The sequence below is a fragment of the Notamacropus eugenii genome, chromosome 3 (genome assembly GCF_028372415.1).
Source record: "Notamacropus eugenii isolate mMacEug1 chromosome 3, mMacEug1.pri_v2, whole genome shotgun sequence".
Lineage (NCBI taxonomy): Eukaryota > Metazoa > Chordata > Mammalia > Diprotodontia > Macropodidae > Notamacropus > Notamacropus eugenii.
Genome location: NC_092874.1, coordinates 197,005,953 through 197,023,281, shown reverse-complemented (window position 1 = coordinate 197,023,281; position 17,329 = coordinate 197,005,953). Strand labels below are relative to the sequence as shown.

General features: G+C 34.0%; 1 protein-coding gene and 1 pseudogene across 1 annotated transcript in view; both read right to left on the bottom strand.

Annotated features, from left to right (window-relative positions):
* GRIN2B (glutamate ionotropic receptor NMDA type subunit 2B) overlaps positions 1-17,329 on the bottom strand; it is a 619,338-nt gene that overhangs the window by 142,486 nt on the left and 459,523 nt on the right. The window lies entirely within an intron of this gene.
* LOC140531344 (ras-related protein Rab-28 pseudogene) lies at positions 3,753-4,891 on the bottom strand (annotated as a pseudogene).

Below are 17,329 nucleotides of genomic sequence, written 5' to 3'. Positions count from 1 at the left end.
TGGGAATAGCTCCAAATTGAATGGTTGAAGCAGTTTACAACTCTACCAGTAATAAATTAGCATCCCCCCTTTTTTCCAACATTCCCCCCAACATTTATTATTTTCCTTTACTATTATGCTAGTCAATCTGATAGGTGTGAAGAGGTACCTCAGAGTTGTTTTAATTTGTATTTTGCTAATCAATAGTTACTTAAAAGTATTTTTATGTGATCATGGATATCTTTGATTTCTTCTTCTGAATAAAATTTATGTCATTCAACTATTTATCAATTAGGGGATGTCTCTTATTTTTATTAATTAGGCTCAGTTCCTTAAATATTTGAGAAATGAAACCTAAAGAAAAAAATAGTTTCCTTCTCATTTGGGCTGCATTAGTTTTGTTTGAGAAAAAAATTTAATTTCATACAATCAAAATTATACATTTTGTTTCCTATGACCCTCTCTGTCTCTTGTTTGTTCATAAACCCTTCCCTTATCTATAAATTTGACACCCAAAATTGTCCACGATGCCCTAATATGTTTATGATATACCCTTTATGTCTAAATCATGTATCTAGTTTTACATTACCTTGATATATGGAATGAGATGTTGGTTGTAGGTTGTCTGCCTACTTTTTACCAAACTGTTCTCCAAATTTCCTTGCATTTTTTGTCAGATAGTGAGTTCTTGCCCCCAAAACTTAGATTTGGGGATTTATCAAACACTAGATTATTATAGTCATTTATTCCTGTGTTGTTGCTGTTGACTCGTTCAATAGTGTCTGACTCACTGTGACCCTGTGGACCATATTGTCCATGGGCTTGTGTGTTTTTTTTTGGGGGGGGGTGGAGATATTGGTGTGGCCTACTATTTCCTTCTCCAATGGATTAAGGCAAGCAGAAGTTGAGTGAGTAGCCTAGGGTCACACAACCAGTAAATGTCTCAGGCCAGATTTGAAAGCAGGTCTTCTTGATTTCAACTTCCACTCTGTTCACAAGTCACTTAGCTGCCTCCTTACCGTTGTATATATAGTATGTACTAATCTATTTCATTGATCTACACCTCTGTTTCTTAGCTAACACCAGATTGTTTTGATGATTATAGCTTTGTTGTATAGTTTGAAATATGGTATTCTTAAGCCACCTTCCTTCACATTTCTTTTTTGCTTCCTTTGATGTTCTTGACCTTTTGTTCTTTCAGATGTGTTTTATTATTTTTTCTAGTCCCAAAAAATGATTTTATGGTGACCTGATGACTATGGTGCTGAATAAATAAATTAATTCAAGTAAAGTTGTCATTTTTATTATATTGGCTTGGCCTATCCATGAGCAATAAATGGAAAGTGTTTTGTAACTATATTCATATCATCTCTGGTTTGTCTTTACAGTTGATATCTTGTGTATTTTATAATGTCTATAGTTATTTTAAGTGGAATTTCTTTCTATCTCTTCCTGCTAGGCTGTGTTGGTAAGATATAGAAATTTATGATAATTTATGTAGATTTCTTATATCCTGCAACTTTGCTGAAGTTTTTAATATTTCACTTATCTTTAAGTTGATTCTTTAGGAGTCTTTAAGTATATTATCATATCATCTGCAAAAAATAACAGTTTTGTTTCCTCATTGCCTATTCTTATTTCTTCAATTTCTTTCTCTTTTTACTATAACTAGTACTTCTAATATAGTATTCAATAACAATGGTGGCAATTGACATCCTTGCTTCACCCCTGATCTTATTGGGAGGGCTTCTAACATATCCCCATTATAGATCATGTTTGCTCCTGATTTTAAATAGATAACACTTGTCATTTTAAAAAAAAAGGCTCCATTTATTCCTATGCTATGCTTTTTAATGTTTCTTTAATGAATAAGTGCTGTATTTTATCAAAAGCTTTTACTTTATATATCGATATAGTAATATGATTTTTCTTGTATTTGTTATTGATATGGTCAATTATGCTTATAGTTTTCCTATTACTAAACTAGCCCTACATTTCTGGTATAGTTCTATCTGATCAGAGTTCATGATCTTTGTGATACATTGCTGATATCTCCTTGTTAGTAATGTATTTAAAAGTTTTGCACCAATGTTCATTAAAGAAATTAGTTTATTATTTTCTTTCTCTCTTTTTGCTCTCCCTGATTTAGGTATCCTAATCATATTTGTGTCACAAAAGGAACTTAGTAGGACTCCTTTAACTAATTTTAAAAGTAATTTATATAATATTGGGACTAGTTGTTTCTTAAATGTTTCATAGAATTCACTTGTAAATCCATCTGGCTCTTGGGATTTTTTCTTAGGAAGCTTATTTATGGATTGTTAAATTTATCTTTTCTAAGATAAGTTTAGATACTTAAGTATTCCATTTCTTTTTTTTAATGTAGATAATTTATATTTTTTTCTAAATATTCATTCTCTTTACTTAGATTGTAAATTTTACTGATTGGGCAAAATAACTCCTAATGTGTACTTTAATTTCATCTTCACTGGTGGTGCATTCACAATATTCATTTCCAATACTGATGATTTGGATTTTTCTTTTTTTAATTAAATTAACCAATATTTTATCTTATGAGGTTTTTCCTTTTTTTCATAAAACCAACTCCTACTTTTATTTTTTATTTCAGTTTTTAAAAATTTTTCATTTTGGTGCATAATTGGAGATTTTTAATTTGTTCTTTCCCCAATTATTTTTTAGCTGTAAGCCCTATTCATTGATCTCTTTCTCACTTTTACTGATATATGTGTTTAGAGATACAAATTTTCTCCTAAATGCTACTTTGACTTCATCTTGCAAATTTTGGTGTGATGTCTCATTTTTGTCATTATCTTTAATGAAATTATTGACTGTTTTATGATTTGTTCTTTTTGTCATTCATTCTTTTTTTATGATTTAAATAAAATTATTTTGAGGGAGAAAAAGAATATTTGAACATAAGGTATAGTCTGATCCACATTGATCCAACAATACTTCATAACTCATCTTAAGCATATAACTAAGCAAACAGTTTGTGAAAGAAACTTCATGTTACAGCTGGTAAATTTGGTCAAAATTCATAAAGTATTTTAACCTGAGTTTTACATAATACATAATGACCATGATACAGTAAGAAAAATACAATATCAAATATGCATACTCAGTGAGTTTCCTGCTACAATACGAACATTTTAAGACATTTTTTAAATGAAAAAAATATTCTTAGTAGAGTTTTATTTTAAGCATTTTCAATTACAAGCAACCTTGTACAGTTTCAATCACTCTATATATACATACCAAAGGAATTCCTTCTAAATTATTTCTAGATACAATATGTTATTCATTTAACTATTGTTCTCTGACAAAAGTATATGAATTTCACTGCAACATCTGAATTTAGACCCCAGAATCAAAAAGTGTTGTGGCAAAATACCTTGCTTGTACTTGGGTGGTTTTCAAATATGTTCATCCTAATTGATAGAAACATTGGTTAAAGACATGCAGACATCATAAAGAACATAGATAGACATCACTATATTCAAAGAAGCAATGTAATTCCAAAGAATAGATTCTAAATTTTGGTTTCAAAATGTGTGGTCCAATGTTGTTGAATCCTTGACATTTCAAGAAACTGCCTGCTGCTTTGCAACACAAATGGTGTAGTGGTTTGTTTGTTTTTCTTTTGTGCTATAGAGATGGCCACTATTAAAACTAAAGTTCTTAGCAGTCCTTGAGCGCATCCACGTAAAAGATATGCAGCCTGCCAAATTGATCTTTACAAAGAAAAGATATGTTCACTGCATAGTACACATAGAGCTTCTAGGAGGATGAACCGTTTTTGACACAGGTTCCTGACTATAGTTTATAGTAGCTGCCTTCACCACCCTCTGTGACTGTTCAATTTCTACCTTGTTTAATTTGATCCCATGAATTTCAGCAGCAACTCTCTGGAAACACAAGAAGACACAGTCTCCTGTTTTTGCTGACAAAAAATAGCTGTTGAAGTCACTTTCCTGGCAAAACCATAGGTATTTATGAGATTTTACTGTACTCATAAGCTCCAAATCAATTTTATTGTTCACCAAGACCACCAGTGGCTATGTTTCTGACTCTTCATTCACTTTCTGCACAATATTATACCAGTCTTCTAAATTCTCAAAGCTTTGGTAATTTGTAATTCCATATACCAAAAGAACTCCCTTGTGCTCCATAGATATACTTATCCAACATCTTGCCACCTATTGTTTGCCCTCCTATATCCCAAATTTGTAGAGTAATATTAAGGTTTCCTGGCAACATTATCAACTTCAAAAGTAAGTCCAGTTTTATAGTTGATTTATACTGTTTCCCAAAAGCTTCCTAAACAAACCATAGGGCTAAGGAGATCTTTCTAGAGGCATCATGGCCCAGCAAGATGATTTTGAGCTGCCAGTTCTGAAATTCTTCCTCCATGTTGGACATGTTGACCTGGGATTGTGCATACCCCTATCCCCCAACACCTTTCCCTTCTTGACTCATTCATTCTTTAGGATTAGATTGTTTAGTTTGCAATTTTTTAAAATCTATACTTCCATAGTCTTTTTTTTTTAGTGTAGTTATTATTGAATTGTGGTATAAAAAAGGGTGCATTAATGCTTTGGCTTTTCTGCATTGTTGTAAGGTTTCATGCCCTAATTCAAGGTCAGTTATTATGAAGGTGCCATTTACAACTGAGAAAAAGGTATACTCCTTTCTATTTCCATTCAATTTTCTCCAGAAATCCATTATATCTAACTTTTCCTAAAATTCTATTCATCTTCTTAGCTTCTTATTCATTTTGTAGTTGGATTTATCTGGCTCTGAGAGGGGAGAGTTATAGGACCCCATTAGTAGAGTTTTCCTTTACATTTGCTCCTTAAATTCATTTAAACATTCCTTTAAGAATTTGGATTCTAAACCTTTGGTACATATATATTGAGGATTTATATCACATCATCGTCTATGGTGCCTTTTAGCAAAAGGTAATTTCCCTGTTTCTCTCTTATTTAGGTCTATTTTTGCTTTTTGCTTTGTCTTAGATTGTTTGCGATCAATATTGCTACTCCTGCCTTATAAAAAATTTTCAGCTAACACATAATAAATTCTGCTCCAGGCTCTTATTATAACTCTGTGTATGTCTCTCTGTTTCAAGCGGTTTTTTTTAAAATAAATTATGTGTTTGTTAGATTCTGGTTTCTAAACCATTCTGCTATCCACTTGTGCTTTACGGGTAAATTCATTCCATTCACATTCAAAGTTATGAATACTAATTTTGCATTTCCCTCCATCCTATTTTCTTCTGTTCTAATCCTTCTCTTTATTTACCCTGTCCTTTCTCAAAAGTGATTTACTTCTTATTGTCATCTCCCTTAATCTGTCCTCTCTTTTGTCACTCTCCCTCCTTTTCCCTCTTACTTCCTTGTTGGATAAGACAGATTTCTATCTTGAGTGGGTCTACATATTCTTTTGTCTTTGAATGAATTCCAATGAGAGTGAGGTTCAAGCATTGCCCACTCACTCCCATCATTTTCACCTCCATTGTAAAATATTTTCCTTGTGTAACTTTTTTATGTGAGAAAATATCTCCCTTTTCCCAATGCATCCCTCTTTCTCACTCATCCATTTCTTTAGATCATCTCAATAATATTAACTTGGGCTCAAGCCCTTTGTCTATGTGGAGTCCTTTCAACTAGACTAATAATTATAAAGTTCTTAGAAGTTATACGTATCATATTTCCATAAAGGAAAGTAAAAAGTTTAACCTTAATGAGTCCCTTATGATTTCTCTTTCATATTTAGTTTTAGTGCTTCTCTTGAGTTTTGTATTTAAAAGTCAGATTTTCTATTCAGCTCAGATCCTTTTATCAGGAATGTTCAAAAGTCTACTTCATTGAATGCCCATTGTTTTTCCCCTGAAGGATTATACACAGTTTTGCTAGGTAGGGTATTCTTAGTTGTGATTCTAGCTCTTTTGGCTTCTAGAATACTATATTTTAGACCCTCCTGTCCTGTAATGTGGTAGCTACTATATCTTGTGTCATCCTGACTGTGGTGCCATAATGGTTGAATAGATTATTTATATGTACCTATCTCTTAGACCTCAGAACTCTGGGATTTGGCTATAATATTCTTGGAAGTTTTCATTTTGTGATCTCTTTCAGGAGGCTGTCAATAGATTCTTTCAACTTTGATTTTACTCTCCAATTCTAGGATATCAGACAAGGTGGAGTGTACATTTAATGTAGAGTGTACCTCCCCGCCATTCCACATCCCTCCCAAGCTTCTATTAGTAAAGATACCTGTTTGAAAGTAACAAGCCACTATTTTATGCTTGTTTGCTTTGATTTGGGTTGTTTTTTTTTGGGGGGGGGAGTGAACAACAAAGCTTCCACTGCAATATACTATGTAGTCCTTAGGTTCCAATATATCTGCAGAGTTGAAGCTTGGAGGGAATGGAGGTGAGGGACAGTAGAACTGTCTTGCTCCAGAAAGTAAAAGTGGCTAATGTTCTCTATCTGTTAATAGCAATGACTTTATAGCAACATATCAGAAAAATTATACATGATGACCAAGTTGGATTTACATTAGGAATTCATATAGCAATCTATTTAATTCTAGGATTTATAATTTCTCAAAATATGATATTTAGGCTCTTTATTTTTATCATAACCTTTAGATAGATCAATAATTCTTAAATTGTCTCTTCTTGATTTATTTTCCAGGTCAGTTGTTTCTCTGCTGAGATATTTTATATCTTTTATTTTTTTCATTCTTTTGATTTTGTTTTATTGTTTTTAATATCTCATAGAGTCATTAGCTTCCACTTGCTTAATTCAAATTTTTAAGGTATTCTTTCCTTCAGTGAATTTTTGTAGCTCTTTTTTGTATTTGTCCAATTAGGCTTTTTAAGGAGTCACTTTCATCAGCAAAGTTTTGTGCATTTCCCATTTGGACAATTGTGTTTTTTAAAGTATTTTCTCTTCAGTATTTATGTTTCTCTTTTATCAAGCAGTTGTCTTTTCATATATTTTTGCACTGTTCTCATTTACTTCCCTAGTTTTTCCTCTACCACTGTTATTTCATTTTAAAATTCATTTAATTTCATTTTTAGCTCTTCATTAGCTTCTTTCTTTGAAGCTCTGCTTGTAGCTGTTTCAACATCGTTGTCTTCTTCTGAGTTTGTGTCTTGATCTTCTCTGTCACCATGGCTTTTCTGAGGTCAGGTTCTTTTTGTTGTTATTATTTGCTCATATTTCTAGCTCATTTCTTGAATTTGAATTTTATGTTAAAGTTGCATTCTGTTGGGGATGGGGATAGCAGTGGTGCTATCTCAATCTTCAGACTTTTTTGCACTGTTGTTTTCATAGTTATTTCTGAGAATTTGGAAGTTTTGGTTGCTTCTGAGATAGTGTGATCTGGGGAGAGGTATTGTTACTGTTCCTTTGTGACCAGAAGCATTGCTACTCCTCAAGGTCCCTGATCCCTTGTGATTGAAACAGATACTGCTTCTCAGGGCCACTGATCCCTTGGGACAGCAAGTGCTTTTTTCTGCTCTGGAAATCTAAGCTTGAGGAGCATATGGGCAATGGAGTTGCCAATCAATTTCCTACATTATGTTCAGTGCTAGCACAGGGTTCCTCTATAGTCTCTCTGATTAATTGCCTAATCCCCTTATCCTCTCTCTTTTTAGAGCTCCCAAAGCTGCTGTTGCTGTTGCCACCTCAGAGACCCACTACTAGTTGATGACACCATGTGAGCTCCAGAGTAGACCTCACTCTAGTATCACAGACCTCTCCTTCTGATCTCCTAAGTTGTCTTGGACTGGGGAAATCTGGTACCCTAATCTTCTTACTGAACCTCAGAGCTGAATTTGAGACATTATATTAAAGTTTTTTGGAGGAGAATGTTGGGAGAGCTTGGCTGCTTCCTGTACTCTGCCATTTTGGCTCCACCCCTGGAAATCTGACCTTACTGATTTCTTAGTTCCCTCCAACAATGTAGATTGTAACACATTATTGTATGCTCATTCTACACGATTCTAGTTAGAGCCCTCTTAAAAATTTCCCATTGGGTATCCACCAAATGCTGGAAACTTTCCTATATTATTGTTAATATCATGAGAGTACTCTGGAGGACTCTGGCTGTTCATCTGCCATCCCAAGCCCTTGACATGAAACCAATCCATTCATTTTCTTTTCCAAGCATAGAGTGTCCTTGATGACATCTTTTGCTTCCAATATTCTTCAAAGTTATTCATTAGGTACATGTTGTAACATGTTCACATCTACTTTTCATTATGTCATTGTTTTCTGTGTGATAACTCATTTTGAATTCTTGAGAGTTTCTTATAATCCATGTCTCACCTTCGTATAGCAATGATGATAGTATAAAAAATGTAGACCTTTGCTTTCCTGAGAAGCTTGGAGTCGTTAAAGTAACTTGAAAATTTGCTAAAAATTTAGCTGGCTATTATCCTCCCATTCCACTCTGGTCTCATCTGTACTGCCTATACTATATTTGTAGTTAAATTCTATATCTTTTTCTATTAAAATGTATTTTGCAATCTGAGCAGTAGACATTCTTTATTCACTTAATCTTTCCTCTCTGGATATTTAGGCAAAACTCTTTGTAAGTAATGATGGAACTTTTCTAGAAGATTACATTCTAGAGCTAAGTATAACCAATGCAATAAACAGTAGCATCTGGAAGACTTCAGCAACCAGCTTTATGCTTTCTTACATGTTTTCAGTTCAATATCAAAAGGGATATTTTTGTTTTTTTCTTTTTCTGGGAATCTTGCATTAATAATGAATTTCAATATTTCCTAAGATTTTTCAAAAATAGGAAGAGATCCTAAAAAATCCCCTCTGTGATACAAACAATCTTGATACTTAAACCAAGAAGTGTGAAAGCAGAGAAATAAATCTATAGATCAATATCTCTAATGAACATTGATGCAACAATATTAAAGTAATAGCCATAACTCTACAGTAACATATCAGAAAGATTATACATGGTGACCAAGTTGGATTTTTCTTGGGAATTCAGGATTGGTTTAGTAAATGAAAAAGCTGTCAACATAAGAGACTACACTAATTACAAGAAAAACAAAAATCATGTGCTTATGTTAATAAGTGCAGAAAAAGCTTTTATAAAATAAAACATCCATTTCTATCTTTAAAAATATAGAAAAATAAAAAGATATTTAATATACTGAGTAACAGCTATGTAAAATCAAGAGCTAGAATCACATGTAATGGGAATAAATTCAAGACCTTTCCAATAGGAGCAAGAATAAAACAAATATGTCCTTCTATCACTACTACTATTTGATATAGTCCTTAAAAGATAGTTATAACAATAAGACATAGAAATGGAAGGAATGAGCATAGACAAAGAGGAAATAAATTAATACTTTTTGTTGATGATATGATGGCTTAATTATAGAATTCTAGAGAGCCAACTTAAAAATAAACAATAACTTCAGCAAAGTTGTAGGAAATAACACATTACATATATGTGTAGAAATGTGTACATACACCTATGTATATATACATAATCAGTATTTCCATAGACAAAAATCAAATCCAGAAGGATGTTTAGAAAGAGAAATTCCATTTAAAATAGCAAGAGAATACATAAAATACTTGGGATTCTACCTACCAAGACACACACAAGAACTATAGGAATACAAAAATTAACACTGTTCACCAAAATAAAGACAGACCTAAAACATTGAAGAAATACTTATAGTTCGTAGATTGGCTAAATCAATATAATAAAAATGACAATATTATCTAAATTAGCCGACTTGCTGCTATATCTGAGTACTATAGGATGCCTTTATGGAAATGTGAAAAAAAAAAACTAAATTTAACTGGGAGGTAAATATCAAGAATTTAAAGGGAAATAATGGAGAAAAATGGGATGGAAGCCAGCACAGCATTACCCAACTTCAAATTATCCTACAAAGGAGAGAGAGAGAAAGAAACATAGAGGGAGAGGGAAGGGGGAGAAAGAAAGAGAGAGATCAATAAACAGATTAGGGAAATGATGCTAAAAATAAAAAGAACCTATTAGCCTATTTTTTCAATAAAACCAAAGACCACAGCTACTAGGGTAAGGGCTCTCTATTTAACAAAAAATAATTGAGAATACTATAAATCAGTAAGGCAGAACTTAGGTTTAGGTCAATAGCAGATAGCAAGATAACCTCCCAATGGATATGACTTCATAAGGGTCACGACACAAATAAATTAAAGGAGCAAGAAGGATAGAGAGGCTCACATAAGAGAAAATTATCAGTTTTTATTATATAAAATTTTTAAAAGTTTTTTTTTTTGTACTTACAAAACCAGTGCAGCTAGGATTAGAAGGCAAACAGTTTATTGGGGCAAAATCTTTGCAGTTAATTTCTCAAATAAATGTATCACTTCTAAATAAGATATATAAGGAACTGCTTCAAATTTAGAAGAATAAAAGCCATTCCTCAGTAGATATAAGGTCAAAGGATATGAAAAAATACTTTTTAAAGAGAGAAATCTGATCTGTCAATAGTCATATAAAAATGCTCTAAATCACAAATAACTGGAGAAATGTAATTTAAAGCAACTCTGAGACTCCAGCTCATTCAGATTGTCAGCCTTTGATATATACCCTTAGGATATCATTGTATATCAATTATTATACTAATTTTTACAAATCTTTTCCATTTTTCTTCTCTTCATAATCCTTAATATTTGTCCTTAAATGCCCATAGGTTGACTTTGCTTCATTGAATGTATTGTCAAACCCTCTTTAAACTGTCATTATCCTCTAGTGCTCTTCACTGCTTTATGAGACAATATGGCTCATAATTATTTCACATAAAAAGGCAGTACAGTGTAGTCCATAGAGCACCAGATTTTAAGTCAGAAAGATCTGAGTTCAAATCTTACCTTAGAATCTTATTAACTGTGTAACTTTGGACAAGTCACTTTTTTTTTTTGAGACTCAGTTTTTGCATCTGCAAAATGAGGGAACTGGATTTCACGACTTGAAAAGTCCCTTCCAATTCTAAATCTATGATCTTATAATGTCTTGGTAAAATTTTATAAAATCAGTGTTACCTTTGCTAGCCATCCCTCTCCATTTGTCAAGTAAGATATTTACTAATATGCTTTCTGAAATCTTTTGTTCTCCTCATTTTATTAATTAATGTATGTTAGTTAAACTTTTCTATAAAATTATTGTAGTTATCATCAATGCCATTCCTCTTGTCCATTTCCATTTTTCATCCCACTCCTTTCAAGTATTGTTTTCATTAAGTTGTTTCAATTGTATGTCACTTGTTTTCTCATTACTAGTTTTATTTTTGCTAAATCTGATCTTAGCTCTGACAAATCAATGTTCTGGCTATTTATTTATAAACAACTGATTCAGAGATAACTCTCACATCAAGTTTTTTTTCTCTCTGTCTATTAAAGTAATATCTATTTCATTTCACACCTCATGCTTTCAAACTTCCATCTAGAGAAATAAGATAAATGTACATGTGTGTGTGTGCGGGGGGAGTAAATAGACCCTTGATCAATTAATTTCTTCCCAGTACAGTTGATGTAATCAGAAAAAGTAAAAGGTAGGTAACAGAGAAAATAAAATATTAAGATGATCAAATGTTTTACTAAGTTACCCTTTTATGGTATGTAAAGAAATTCTCTGATGAAAAATTTATTGAATTAGGGAGCATCTAACAATTGGATGGCAGATAATTGATCATATTCCTAGTGGCTCTTAAAAACTGAGATACTCTCCAAGGAGTTGATAATGGAGATAATACACAATCCTGAGTTATGATGTGACTTACAGCATCATAGAAGAGAGCCAGCTAGGGAGGAAAAATCTTGAGAATCATTCCTGTCCTCTCAGCCTTCAGGCAGGGAAGGGGAGAATTTCAGTCTGCTCCTTCTCCTTCCTACTTTTCCCTATCAACAACAATGTCTTGTAGCTGAACTTTTTGCCCAGTAGGAATCACTATACACAAGACTGAGTAAATTCCAAGGATCAAAGCAGGAGAGTTCTAAGAGAGCTGCCCTTGACCATCTGGAGTTCAACTATGAACTGAGGCTCAGGGAACCCAAATGAGTGATATGACTAGCAAAGAATCTGTGACCTGGGGGAGCAGCATGAGGATATCAGTACCCTGCAGTAGCGAAGGTGTGGGTTGCCATAGTCATACATGTGTTCCCTAAGTATGTGTTTCTCTATTAGAATACTTTAAAGGTGTGTCTACCCTTACCACTGGAACTGTGTGTTCTTATAAGAAAGTGTACCACAGATTTATCATAAGAATTCTTTGTTAATATTGTTCCTATAACTCCAACTCAGTAAAAATGCCTTTGTTTTGAGCTAATTGTGTCCTCTAGTTTAGGGATTCTTAAACTTTTTACACTCACAGATCCTTCAATGTGTCTTAAATTGTGGGTCACAACACCATACAAGGTCGAGTCTAATTGACAATTATAGGGATAAATTACTCATGGTATTCCACGAGCTATAGTTTTAGAAGCACAAAGCACCTGAAACTTGAGGGGTACTACACATAAAATCAAGCGAAAGAAAATTAAAATAGAATGAAAAGTTGTATTTTTCACAGTTATTCATAAAATAAAAAATTATTAGACAGGATGGACTAGAAAAGATCATGAAAGACAAAATAGATCCATTATGTAAAATACAAAAACTTTTGTGCAAATAAAATACATGAAGCTAGAATCAGAACAAAAGTTATAGTCTGGAAAAAAAATCCCCATACTTCATGACTCTGAAACAGTTCTGACAGTCAAAATCTATAGGTAATTGACAGAGAACTATAAGATTAGGAGTCATTTCTTACTAGACAATTTATTTTAAAAAAATGAACAGTAATCAAAAGAAAAAATACAAATAATCAATAGCTATCTGAAAAATATTTGGAATTGCTAAAAACCAGAGATATAAACACAAAATAAAATAATCCAAGGTCATTAGCTCACATCCATCAAACTAGCAAAGATGTTAAAGGATAGTATTATTATTGTTCAGTCATGTTCCACTCTACATGATCTCATGGACCCCTGTCCACGTGTGTTTTGTGGCAAAGATACTGGAGTAATTTGCTATTTCCTTCTCCAGTGGATTAAGGGAAACAAAGGATAAGTGACTTGTCCATGGTCACACAGCTAATAGTGTCTGAGGCTGAATTTGAACTCATGTCTTCTTGACTCCAGGCCCAGTGCTCTAACCACTGAGCCACCTAACTGGCTCCAAAGATAGGATACTTCATTAGAATAGTAGGATATGCAAGAAGCATGTTAATTCATCATCTGTGGAACTGTGATTTGATTCAACTATCATGAAAAACAGTTTGGAGATACATGAGAAAAGTAACCAACATGAGAAAAGTAACCAAATTGTTCCTACTCCTTGAATTTGAGATTCTACTCTAAGGATGGTAACTGTGAAACTTTTTCAACTTCCATTCCCACTCATGGGTAGGGTTTTCAGAGTGTGTCTATGGAGCATCTGTTGTTTCGGGTTCTAGGGATAATGCTATACTTGTGCATTCCTAATACTATAGACAAGTTCTCACTGGAATGCTTTCCATTAACAATCTTCCACTAGACATAATTAGCGCTGAGTGAAGTAAAGCATAAAATAATTGCCATTGCAAAAAAAAAAAAAGGTAACTAAAAACTCCCCCTGGCCTGGGCAATTTTCTTACAACTATGCATGGCATCCACGAAAAGAGTGGGCTCAAACTTAGAGTGCAATAGTAGGAAGGCACACTTTTAAAATTCATTTGTGACTAAGGTGACCTCTAACTCCTGGTGCTCTATCAGGGCCTGGAATTCTGCATAGAGCCTCCACACAGGAGAAGAGTATTTACAACATTTGCTGGGCAGGTTGCTCAGCTGAATTTTTAGCATCTACACATCTCCATAATATCTTCTTTTCTGCCAGGGAACTTGCTCTTCTTTTGAGTGACACTTTGTGTCTGTTTCAGTCTGGAATATGTCCCTAATTCCTTAATTGAGCCCCAAATCTTTCTGGCAGACTCTTGAACTGCTAGATGGGGTGTGCCTTGCTCTGCTGCCAGATGCCTTGACCAATAAGGAGAAAGAGAAAAGTTTCCTCTCCTCCCTTCTCCCTCCCAGAGAAGTATCTCCTCCACAAAATGTTCCCATGCCTAGAATTTCTCCCACACTCAAACTGTTGACATTCTTCCAGGGCTTAGCTATTCAAAACCCCCAGGGGACATTGTTAATTTGTTTGCTTAGCCAATGGTTCCCTTCTTGATTTAGAGAGGTGTTTGCATCTCATAAAGGGATCAGAGGGATCATTTGGCATCTCATTCTAACCCCATTAAAACTTCATCTTGTGTGGCTCTGTCCTGTGACTATGTCAATTGAACTGGAAGAAACAGGGAGAGAATTACATCCCTGTATTCGATATAGAAAACGTTAATAGCAGCATTATTTATGATAGCAAGAAGCCAGAAAAAATATATCCAATCAACAATTGGGGAATGAGTGATCAAAGTGGGGCATAAGAATATGACGGAATATCATTACACTCTAAGGAATATGAAGTTTATTTTTTAACGGGAACCTTCATTTGAAATAATGGGGAATGAAGAAAGCAGAGCAAAAGGATAACATACAAAATCACCAAGACATTGTAAATTAAGTCATAGAGGTAAGGTTTGGAAACTTTTGGCTCTAATGTAATAGTCAATGTTAGCACCACACCTCAAAGGACGTGCCAATTCTTTCTATTAATAATTTACAAGCTTTCTATGAGAATATATTTTATAAAATTACTAGTAGGGGTATTTGTTGGGAAGTGACTACTCCCTTGGAACAAAATGTATTAATTTTCTGACAGAGAGACAGAGAGAGATAAACACATACAAAGAGAGAGAAAGAGGGAGAGGGAGAGAGAGAGAGAGACAGAGAGACACAGAGACAGAGACAGAGAGAAAGAGAGAGAGAGAGACAGAGAGAGAGGGAGGGAAAGAGAGGAGACAAGGAAAAGAAAAGAACTAAGAAAAAAACTGAAAAAAATTAAGCATAAATAATATAGTATTAAATATGGTCTCTTTTCTGTCAGCAGAGATCTAACCTCAATAAAATGGAAGTGCAATGATCTGATAACCAAAGTAAAAAATGAGGAGAAGCTTGTAGCAAATTTCAATGATAAAGAGGAAAAAAAATTCTCAGGTTCAAATGTCAATGGGTCAAAATGGCAGAAAATACAGCAAAATGAGAACAAATGACAAAGCAGCTGCAAAGACTTGGAAATGCTGTGGACAAAGATATTAAAACTTGAACAGAGAGGGCAGAGAGATTACCTAAGATGGGTAAGATAACATTTGTAAAGCACTGCTGCAGTGTCCAGCACACAATAAAAATCTTCCTATATTTTGCTAACAAGCTTGACTTGCTGGAAGATCTTTGGGAAAAGCTCAATTTCCTTTGACTTTTTGTAAATCATATTTCCTTTTTTTGTGTTTTCTCATGATGGGTGAATATTCTACGTGATTTTAATTAAAGAACTTTGATAGGTGATATTTTTCTTCTAAACCACTTGTAAGATTCCCTCTTATGGGTGAAACTCTTGATTTTATAAAAATGTATCTGGATAAGTTGAGTTTGACATTTCTCTCTAAGAGTATCTAATGAGTTCTATTCAATTATATAGTCTGTCCCTTGATTTTAAGCATTCAGGGAATTTTTTCTTGAGTAATATTATAGCGAATAATAATTTAACACTTTATTTGTATTTTTAAGTAATCTAATGAGTCTTGCAAGGGAAAAGGAATAAGCATTTACTAAGTCCCTAGAAGAGAACTTCTTGAATTTAGAAGGACCAGAGGATTTAGACTCTCTTAGGCATACTACTAGTATCCTTGGGAAAACAATGGCTGATTACAGTGTCTGCCTTCGGAGCCAAGGATGAATTTGCCTGAGATGAGGAAAGGCAGATCCAAGGTTCTACAAGAAGACTGGCAGGGGAATATCTTGAAGACTCCAGTAAATAAAACTCTTTGAAGTTATCCTTTACCACATTCATTCTCTAAGCTTGAGATCACTTTCCTCAAAGCTCCATCTGTACTTAAGGGAGAGGGTTACAGTCATAGACATTTTTGGGTGGAGGAGAGGGGTAGGTTTTAATTAGTTATCACATCACAGTAAATAACTGTTTCTAAAATCTAATTGCTGATAATTTATGGGATTAATAATCAGTTTGGACCAAGATTTAGCTTTAGAAACATATCCCTCAGCACCTCAGGTTATTCTATCCTTAGAATCTTTTGGAAGATAGAATAACTACTCTGGGGACTCAGCCTGCCACAGTATGTGGATGCTGGGAGAGAAACTCCAGAGCATATTCCATGCATATATAATGTTATATTCTTGTGATATTCTCAATCATGTTTATATTTGATAAATTTGATGAACAAAGGGTAAAAAGAATTGGCTAGATAAATTAAAAAGGCTTTTAATGTAGTGAACATTTAGCATATATACTTTATACATCATGGGAGAACACTGATGACAAAAAAACCCACTTGCTAACATCTCATATAGATTCTCTCAGTTTTAGCTTAACTACATGTCCTCTGGTTCTGCTGCCAAAGAGATGGAAAATAGCTGGTGCCTATTCTCTACACAATAATTAATATATTTTGTTAGAAAGAGAATAGCAACCTTAGCCTTTTTCTTCTAACTAAATGATCCCCTAACTCTCACAGCCTTTGTTAATCAGGCGTATTTTCTAGTCACTTGGTCTAAGCACTTAGGTTAAGGTGATTAAAAAACAGCAATTGAATCTGTCAGTGGTTCCAGTTTCTGTTTGTCCAAAAATTCCTTCTGAAATGCAAAAAGTGAGCCACAATGTGCTGCAATTGCTCTCTAACGTGGCAAGGTAGAGTGTACATTTAAGGTAGAGTGTACATCTCCTCCAATCCAACCACCCCATCTTGCCCCCCACCAAGTGTCTACTAATAAAGTTGCCAGTTTTGGAAGGAGCAAGCCACTGGTTTACTGTCTGTTTTGGTTTGGTTTGGGTTCTTTTTGGGGGGGTAGGAGTGAGAATTTCCACTGTAATGTACTCTGCAGTCTTTAGGTTCCAATATATCTGGGGATTTGGAGCTTGGAGGGAATGGAGGTGGGGGACAGTACAACCACTTTGCTTCAGAAAGTGAAAGAAGTGGGCTAATACTCTCTAGCACTGGACTGTCTAAATCTCACTGCTTCAAACAGTAAAATCAGGCTCTTCTTAATTTTGCTGTTGGGAAAGGGAAGGAGCAGGGGCTTTTAATACTTCAAGG